Source organism: Mus musculus, chromosome 1, assembly GCF_000001635.26.
Source record: "Mus musculus strain C57BL/6J chromosome 1, GRCm38.p6 C57BL/6J".
NCBI lineage: Eukaryota > Metazoa > Chordata > Mammalia > Rodentia > Muridae > Mus > Mus musculus.
The window spans coordinates 39,840,543-39,850,551 of NC_000067.6; the positions used below are offsets into that span (position 1 = coordinate 39,840,543).

General features: G+C 46.5%; 1 long non-coding RNA gene across 1 annotated transcript; it reads right to left on the reverse strand.

Annotated features, from left to right (window-relative positions):
- Nucleotides 1-1,885: 1,885 nt before the first annotated feature.
- On the reverse strand, nucleotides 1,886-6,788 carry 1700066B17Rik (RIKEN cDNA 1700066B17 gene). Its single transcript, NR_040465.1, has 5 exons — nucleotides 6,767-6,788; nucleotides 5,123-5,304; nucleotides 4,686-4,797; nucleotides 3,476-3,561; nucleotides 1,886-2,014 (listed from the first exon to the last, which is right to left on the reverse strand). It is a non-coding gene; the product is annotated as an RIKEN cDNA 1700066B17 gene (long non-coding RNA).
- Nucleotides 6,789-10,009: the final 3,221 nt, after the last annotated feature.

Sequence of the window (10,009 nt, forward strand, 5' to 3'; positions counted from 1 at the left end):
TTCATCCTCCTTAAATGTTGCCTGGGCAGAGACCCTCTCAGCCAGCACCTTGGTTACTATTACAGAATACTTGGTGTATTTTGCTTTGTAGCGCTTACCTGCAACGCTGTAGCTGTCCTTAACCCCGTATTGTGTATACTGTTGGCCTAGATAAGGCTGGAGACAATATCCAGGAGAGAGAAGTACCAGAGGGCCCCTAGGAAGAAGAGAGAATAGTAAATAGGTTTGTCTGAGAGGGTCTGAATAGTTAAGCTGACAGGTTTGTGTGAAAACTGGGTAGGGTAGTGGCCAGTGGAGGCTTTCCCAGGCCCGCAAGGATGGTTGTGCTGCTCGGTGATCCTGGTTTTCCATGGGGAGGGACCAGAATAGAAGGGCTTTTCACTTCCTGGGAGCCTCTGGGGTTTGCCACAAGCCTGTCTGTCAGCATGCAGAAGCCGACTACATCAGCTCAGGGAGGGCTTGGCGGCAGGTGTCAGCTGCAGGCCCTGTGGGCACGAATGAAGTCAGAGGAGGAGAGATAGGCCTTCAGGCAGCAAGGGAGGAGCTCCCTGAGGGAAGAGCTGACCAGGTTGAGTGTGATGTGAGCTCAAAACAGATCCAGGGAAGTGGTCCAAAGGGCAAGGTTGTGATGGAAGATGTGGGAGTGGGTGCTTGGCTCCTAAGATGGACTCCTTAGAAGTTCCCACTGGAGGTGGCCAGTGTGGTAGAGGTGTAATGGAGGCAGAGGCAGGTAGGTATCTGTGAGTTAGAGGCCTGCCTGGTCTACAAAGGGTGTTCCAGGATAGCCAGGGCTACACAGAGAAACCCTGCCTTGAAAACAAGGAGGAGGAGGAAGAGAAGAAGGAAGAAGAGGAGGAGGAGGAGGAGAAGAAGAAGTTGTTCTCACAAGCTCTCTAGTACCTGATCGCAGATGGGTGTTGGGTGGATTACAGAAATTCTTGACTTTCCAAGTGACCTCTTCTATGAACTTTACAACTATGAACTCAATTGTGCCCCCAAGAAAACCCTTAATTACTAACCCCACACCTCCCCTTCCCCATTTTTCAAAGAGAGAGCCCAAAACACGGGGGTGGGATAAATAACTTTCCCACACATAAGAGCCATCAGAAGTATGGGGATTTGAACCCAGGCAGTGTGGGCCCAGAGTCCACAGCTCTTAACACCATGCTGCCTTAACATTCCAAACCTTTCTCTGGCTTTTTAAAAAAATACCTTTTAGATTTATTAATGTATTGGAGGATGGGGAATGTGTGTCATGACATGTGTGGAGGTCCGAGGACAACTGGAGGGTAAAGTCCAGGTCATCAGGGTTGGTGGCCAATGCTCAAATCCACTGAATCATCTTGTCAGCCCCTGGCTCTTCTTGGATGGCAAACCATTTGAAGCTTCCACACTTCAGGGATCAGGATGGTGGCTCTGGATGCAAACGACACGGAGTGAGTCAAACTCCTCTCCTCTCCCGTTTGGTTAAGGCAATAGTGTGGTCTTGCTTCCTTTTGGCCTCTGCCATTTTCCCTCAAGAATTGCTTTACCACAGGCCAGGGAAACTTCCAAGCTTCAGGTGTCTCCCTTTCAGTTTCTGGAGTCAGGATGCCAGCATAGACCATCCAGAGTTGCCCCTGCTCCCAGCAGGGACAGGGATTCTGATGCCAGAGGCCACTGGAGTCATTTGGGCAAAGGTGGTCCACACAGCCAGTTGCCATCCACACAGATGTGTACAGGACAATCCTCTGTGCGCGCGCTCACACACACACACACACACTCACACACACACACACACACACACACACAAGCTTCTTAACTGGAGTCTAATCAGGGCCTGACTTGTTCGGAGCCCAGCAAAGCAACACCCTTGGTGACAGACAGACCACACCCATCTCTTTATGACTGTGAGTTTCGGAAAGAACCGACTTTTACTGTTATCAAACCACGATGCTTTGCCACAGAGTCGATAATCAACACGTATGTCTCCATTGGCATTCATCTTCAAACCCAAGCGAGCTTTGTTGAAGGTCTGCAGTAAAGAAAAACAATCACGATAGGCAGCCCACTGTGTCTTTCACAAAAGCGAGCTAGATTTCTGTGGCTAATAAATTCTCAGAGTGGGCAACTATGGAGTGTACTTTAGTCACTTCACATGCAAATAACACCATTGGTCTTTGAGATAAGTCATGTTTTTACTATTTTGACCTATAAATATGTTGAAAACATCAGCTTGTCATTGGGCTGGCTTTTCTGAAAGCCTACCGGAACTTTCTCCACTTCAGAAATGATACACTTTAGGGTGGTACTTCCTATTTCAGAAACCACAAAAATCCCCCTCCCGGCCCCTCCAAACACCTTGGCAACCTGAGTGTTGCTGAGTTTTTTTTTTTTGTTTGTTTTTTTTTTTTGTTTTGTTTTTTGTTTTTTTGAGACAGGGTTTCTCTGTATAGCCCTGGCTGTCCTGGAACTCACTTTGTAGACCAGGCTGACCTCGAACTCAGAAATCTGTCTGTCTCTGCCTCCCAAGTGCTGGGATTAAAGGCGTGCACCACCACTGCCCGGCCTGAGTGTTGCTGTTAACACTCAACACCAGACTTTGGGATGCACTAAGGAAGTGCCAGGGACTCTGTGACACTGAGGGAGACAGATGCCCCAGGGCTGTTTGTCTTTACTGGAAAGTTCTGTATTCAGATCCTCCTGGTAGGGTCTGTTGCAATAAACGTCTATCTGGAAAGCATATTGTTGCCTCATGATAAGACCCGAGAGAAATCTGTCTGCTGTCTCATTAATGTAACATTAACTCAAGGCTGGAGTGATGGCCCAGCAGGTGAGGATGTGTGTGCAAATGTGAGTACTGGGCTTTGGATTCTATATAAAAAGCCTGATTGATGTGGCCACCCATGAGCCTGTACCGCAGCACTGTTGTGGGCAGAGACAGGAGGATCATGGGACTTGCCGACCTCTAGAGTAGCTCCAGGTTCAGTGAGAGTCTGCACCTCGAGGGAATAAGGTAGAGAGACAGCAAAACATCTGCCCTCCTCTGGGCTCTGTGCAGGTGCACAAGTGTGCGTGCTTGCACACCTGTGCAAACACGCATGCATGCATGCATGGATACACACATGCCCAGAGAGAGAGAGAGAGATACACAGACACAAATGAGCACACACAAGAGAGACAGACAGACAGACACATACATGAGAGACAAACAGACAGACACACACAAGAGAGAGAGACAGAGAGAGAGAGAGAGAGAGAGGCACACAGACACTACCCACTCTGGTCTTTGGCTGGTGGACTAATTTCACCAGCTAACCAATTCTTGCCTGATAATTCCACTCATTCTTAGCAACAAGTGGTAAGCCAGACCTCCTCCATGAAGAAACACTTGCTCCCTCATGAGAGCCCAGGCTTCAGGCGTTTCTTTTGTCCTGTGTCCAAGCTGATTAGTCTTAGCTGGAAGTCTGACTTAATAATGCTTTAGAAGGGATACCTAGGCAGAACCATCTGGGTGCAAATCCTCTCTTCATGGCAGTCTAAGCAGGGCCTTCGGCTTCTCTGCATCTCCTTCTTCATCCACTGCAGACAATCACCGAGTTGTGTTCACGGTATCTCCTAAATATCACTCAACACATCTGCCTCAGCCTCCACCACCCTTAGCTTCATCGCAGTCTCCTAGATGCCCCCATAATAATAGAAGTCTTTATTTAAAAAAAAAAAATCACAAATTATAGCTGGGTGTGGTAAAACAGGCCCATAGCTTCCTCACTCCAGAGGTTGAGGCAGGAAGATGGCCTCAAGTTCAAGACCAATTTAAACTCTATATCCAGATTCTCTCTCAAAAGGGAACAAACAAATGGAAATTATGTAACAGCCTTGTCTGGCTTAGACACCATCAGCTCCGTTCATCACCACCTCTTGGTTAGCCTGAAGCCCCACTCCCCTTCATGCCTGACACTCCCCACCTTTCCAGGTTTGTGTCCTGAACTCCAGCATGCATCAGCTACCTCCAAACCCTATCCCAGTGTAAAAGCAGCTCTTCCCCTCCCAGGCCTGGGTCTCTGCATTCCTTCCAAGAATTCTCTCTTCACTCTTCACTTAATTCTTGAATTTCACCTCCAGTGGCTCCCTCCAGCTTTCAGTCATCACCCCACGTAATATGGGGACTGTGGATGGAAACGATCTATGAGGTTCAAATAATTTTGTGGGGCTTATTATTGTTCATGATTCAATTGATAATCTATTACTGTACCCACTTTATTAATTAAACTTTGGGGCTGGAGAGATAGCTCAGCGGCTAAGAGTACAGCTCTGTAAGAGAGTCCGAATCAGTCCCCAGCACCGACAAGAAACAAACTCACAATCTCCTATAACTCTAGCTTCAGGGGATCTGATACCCTCTTCTGCTCAATCAATCTCTCTCTCTCTCTCTCTCTCTCTCTCTCTCTCTCTCTCTCTCTCAAAAAGATAAACCTTCATAATTTAAAATCATGTTAGGTACATGTAAGAGATAAATATAGTGTATTTTGAGTTCTGTGTTTTCTGCTTTAGGTTTCTGCAGAGCACTTAAAAAAAAAAAAAATGCCCCTGCCTCAGATAAGATGCACTGATGTGTTCCCAGCACAGAGTTCAGGGCCTCGGGAAACCTGCTGTGCACCCACACTGTACCTCCAGCCCACTGATGCCTGGGGCTTCCCACTCACCTGTCTTCAGAGCCCTTGGAACGAGTCACATGTGAGGTCCTGGATGGAATTTCCCTCTGGCTTTAGCTCATCTTTCAGGCGGAAGCCTCACCTGGGCTGAGTCCTCAGCTGCCTGTGGAATTTGTCACAAAAGAGTTAGTAAGTAAATGTTTATTGGTCACAAGGTTCAGGTCACCAGGTTTGATGTTTTGTTTGTGAGACAAGGTTTCACTTTTGTAGCCCTGGCGGGACTTGAACTCACTATTATATAGGCCAGGTTGTCCTTGACTTCAAAGATACTTGGCTGCATCTGCCTCCTGAGTTCTGAGCATAAAGGTGTGTGCCAGCACAACCAGCTCTCTCAAGGTGGCTCTTGATGCCTTGAGAAACATCACTTAGGTTTTTACAAACATTTTATTCAAATTTCATCTTTAAGATATATTAAATTGTTTTCATACCGTAGCATAATGGCTCTCAACGTATCCTCACTGCAGACCAATAGGTATGTTACAAAACAAGTTCGTTGTAAAGACGTTGGGAGATATCAGGTCCCTGCCATTCTCTGATGACTTACAGAAATATTTCAAGGTTGCAAGGCTGACTATTTTTTTTAATTGTTATGGTTTATATAATCCTTTATCTGTGTGAAGGAGGAATTTCTCATTACAGTGTGACCAAAATAAACTCTAAAAATAATCTGAACCCCAAGGCTGGCTTCAGACGGTGCCAGGTTCCCATAACCCTTCTACATTTTTCCATCTGTAAAGCTGCTCTCGGTTCACATTACTGGGCTCTATGGTGTGTGAATATAAGCTGAGGCTATAGTGGGAATATATATGTGTAACACAAACCGTTAGCCATTTGATATTTTAGGGATTTCTGGAATGTTATTTGAAAGATGGACTGAACTATCTCTTTGAAAGTTTCAAAACCACTAAGCGGGGGAGGCAATGTCCTAGAGTCCAGCCTGCCAGTAATTCTGCAACCAATGCCTAAGAAAACAAAGGGTCTGCCTGGGGACTGAACCCAGAGAGGCCCAACCAGGAAAAACCACTGGAGCATTTTGCTGGAGAGCGAGGTGAACAAGAATATGCTCTGGGTCTCCTCTGGATGCCCAGATCCCTGACCTCAAAGGTTTGTGTGTTTGCCTCGGTGCTGACTTCAACATGGTCTGGCCCCTGTTCAGCAGCTAGGGAAGCCCTTGAGTAATACATGCTGGTGCTCAAACATTGGGAGCCAGGCATAGACCTAGAACCTCCTAAACTCAGTAACAGTAGAGATCAGAGCAAGCCAGGGGAGGCTAAAGGAAAGGAGCAGTCCAGGGCTGGGAGACTCTGTTCAGAATGGGGATGCCACACAGCACCTCTTCCTTCTCCTACCCCCACCCCACCCCCAGCCCTATCCTCAGACCTGCCTTCGTCCTGTGACTTTTTCAACAAAGGTAGATTAGACACCAGGGTCTTTTCTGGTCCCTCCTCCTCTTTCCCCCCATTCCTTCTTCTCCTCCCCCTCCCTTTCTCCTCTTTCTCCTCCCCCTTCCTCCCTTCCTCCTAGTCTTTGGCTTCCCCTGGACTTTCCCCGACTCTTTAAAAACGTTCTCTCTCTGACAGTCGACAGGGAAAGGAAAGATATTTTCTTCATTGGTGTAAGGCACCCATGCTCCCACAAACAACAACCCGGCGCTCCTGTAAATAACAATAATGAAACTTACTGGGTCATGAAATAAAGGAAGGGGGGATGAGGTTAGAAGGTGGACTAGTTGAGAAGGGGAACGGGATTAATGGAGGGTGGGAGGGACAAGATGTTGAGGGGATAAAAGTGATCAAAATGCACAATGAAAACAATTATTATGTGCAATTAAGATATAATAGTAAAACCACTTTTTAAAAGCTCTCTCTCAGTTCTGCCCCTGTAACTACTGTCCTATCTGTCCCTAGCCTTCACATGAAACGTCTTGCCATCAAGACGTGACTGTGGCATTGCGTCCCTCCCTAAGCCAGTGTGCCTGGACTTCCCCTGCTGGAACAGTGGCGTCATCTCAAAGGTCACAGCGACTTCCTGATTTTAAGTCCAGGAAGCTTTCTGGGAGCTGATGCTCTCACCGGCCTCTGTGTAATGATGTCTACAGACCACCGCTCCTCAGGTTGGAGATGCCCTTTGATATTGTGACTTCACTTCCTGTTTTCCCCTCCCCCACCCTCACCATACCTATCTCCAAAAGCTTTTTCTATCTTCCTATGCCTCTAAAGCAGTAGATCTCAACCTGTTGGCTGAGTGGCCCCTCTGGAGCCAAACAGCCCTTACATAGGGATAGCATATCAGATATCCTGCATATCAAATATTTACATTATGATTGGTAACAGTAGCAGGTTTACAGTTATGAAGTAGCAACAAAAATAATGTTATGGTTGGGGGGGGGGGTCTCCCCAACATGAGGAACTGCATGAAAGTATCACAGCATTAGGAAGGTTGCAGCTCTAAAGCAAGATGGCGGTGCTAGTTTATAGCACACTATCACAGGGTGCTGAAGACAATTGTAAAACAATTGGCTTTCTGCCCACTCTGAAAGCTAGACGTCCAAGATGGCATCAGTGTTGGTATATCAGTCTATTTTCCACTGCTACAAAAAAAAAAAAAAAAAAACCACAAAACTGCCTGGTGTTGGGTTCTTTGTAAAGAAAGAGGTTTTATTTAACTCATACATCTTCAAGTCCAAGAGCACAGCCCTGATTGTCACTCAGCTCTGGTGAGGGCCTCCCTGCAGGAACATGTGCTGAAATCGGATAGCAAGATCCGAAATCAGAGAAATTCAGGCTCTATAGCTTGATCTCCAAGGACCTGACCAGAGTGTCACAACTCTATCAATCCCTGCCTAGTGCAGCATCCACAAAAACTTAACCACCTCCCGATAGGCCCCACCTCTTAAAGGTTCAACCACCTTACACTGCCACACTGGGAACCAAATTTCCCACACATGACCCTTTGAGGAGGACACTCAAGTCATCTCTGAACTATAGCAGCTGGTTTCTTCTGTAGGCTGTCTTATTGATTTATAGATGGTGGGCCTTCTCCTGTGGCCTTGTATTCTACCTCCGTTTATATATGTATCTAATTTCCTTCTCTTATAAGGACACTAATCATATTAGATTAGTTCTCCCTAATGACTTTGTCTTAATCATCTCTGTAAACTCATTTTCTCTAAATGAACTCCATTCTGGGACACGGGAGATGGGCATCGCCGCAACACATGGATTTTGGAGGTGGAAGAAAAAGGCATAATGTCATCCCTAGCCATGGTCAATCTCATTCAAATCCTTGGTCCTTTTAAATATTGCTTTCTTATACCCATCTAAAAGCTGGGTGTATAGTTATCAAGCAAAATGGTTTTTTTTTTAATTGCAAAAAGTAATATATCTCATGAAAACATCAAAGGTGTCGGGGAAAAGGACTAATGAGATGTTGTGATTTCGAAATAAAATGCAGCTCCCAGTCCTCACCTGCGCTCTGAGCCTGATTCCACTGTGCTCCCAGTCCCAGTGAGTGCTGGCAGTTCCCACAGGCTACGGAGCAGTGCCTACTCGGGCTCCCTTGTCTTCACCTAAGACCCCTACAACCTTTCCAGTCCCCTCTTTCCTCTGCCTGACACTGTGACCAGACATTCCATTTGTCCCTTTCAAAGACTGACTGCATAATTGCTGTTTAATACAGTATTTGTGAAAACCTATTTCATTAGTAAAAATGTCTTTAGAACTTTAGATAATGATGTCAGAGGACAAAATTCACCGAGGAGCCCTTCAACAGAGCACTCAAGAGCTACCACGGCCCCTGTACACACCCCTACACCCACCTTTTCTTGTATTATGTACCCCTTAACATCTTAGGTTTCTCCCACCCAAGGCATGATACCTTGACACCTCTGCTCTAAGCCTTAAGGATCTGCACACGTCTCACCATCTAAGCCCAGCTTCTTGGGCCAGTGTTTGCCGATTTCTTGACCGACTTCTGCTCCTGCACAGGACACGGTGTAGAGTGACTGTAGTGCCCATTTGCTTTGCCCTGACTATCCTCATACAGCTCATTTGTGGGCATCCACTCTAGTATTCTTTTGAAATATTGCTTCCCCATGTGTACTATCAGAACCCCTAAAGACGGTGCCTGCCTCTTCTGAGAAGTGTTTCCTAGCCTTTCACCTGCTTTGAGTACACCACTCTGGGAAGCCCCATCCTCAGGGTCTCCTTGAGCCATGTTGATAGCATGCTAAATGCCCAGCTTGGGGCTTATGTATTTTTCCTGTCCTTGTCCCCCTAAGGGCTGAAAGAGGCTGAGGGCGGGTTGTACAAGGCCACAAGTGTTGACTCGGAATGGATCAGAATCCAAAGCCAAGACCTATGCAAAGAAAACAAGTCTTTGTCCTTCGTGCCCTGTGTAAGGTACTTTGCCACCTGCTTTCTGCTGGTATTATTCATGTGACAGGCCAGTCTGAAACTGTAGGTTAGTTGAGGACACTGTAGAGAATGATCATATTGCCTTATATCTTGGTGTGTGTGTGCTCACATGCATGTGCTTGGGCACGTGTGCACATGGGTTAACATGTATGTGGAGAACAGAGATTGACACAGGTATCTCTCTCATTTGCTGTTCACTTCATTTTTATTACCATTTATTGGGGTGCATTTTCCACAGTGTGCACATGGAGGCCAAAGTGCGACTCGTGAATGTAAGTGCTTCCATCCCATCACGTGGATCCCAGGAATAGAACTCAGGTCTTCGGTATTTTGTCATAGTAACAAGAAACGAACTCAGAGAGAGCCTGGATAGAAATGACCTCCTCTCTCTTTCTCTTAGTCCCTCTCTGTCCAAGGAACAGCATCATAACTATGGAGAGTAAGAGCTGGGAGAGGGGTGGGGGAGGGGGAGAGAGCTCAGTCAAAAGAACGCCTGTGACACAAAGAGAAGGTGCAACCATGACCTAGTAAACTGGATAGCAACTCTGTAGGGTGTGAGACGTGCCAGTCATACATTTTCAAGAGAAGGGAAAACCCAAATACAATGTAGCAGCGAGTTAGTTAAACCTGCTCTGAGCTCCTGGCTGGTTGCGAGTCTCTGCTACAGGAGCTCTTGGATTTGAGAATGAAAGACACACATACACTAACTCAATTTTGATATGTCTTGACGATCTCAATGGCTGGGCACTTCTAAAAGTCCCCCACTGCCAGCAAATACTCCCTCCAGTATTCCTGCATTAATATCTTTTTTAAAAAATCTATATTTTACCTTTGCTTCCCTGGCTCCTTCTGGTCAGTCCCCTGTCTTTGCTGCCCAGGAGGCTTCTGTACCTACATTTC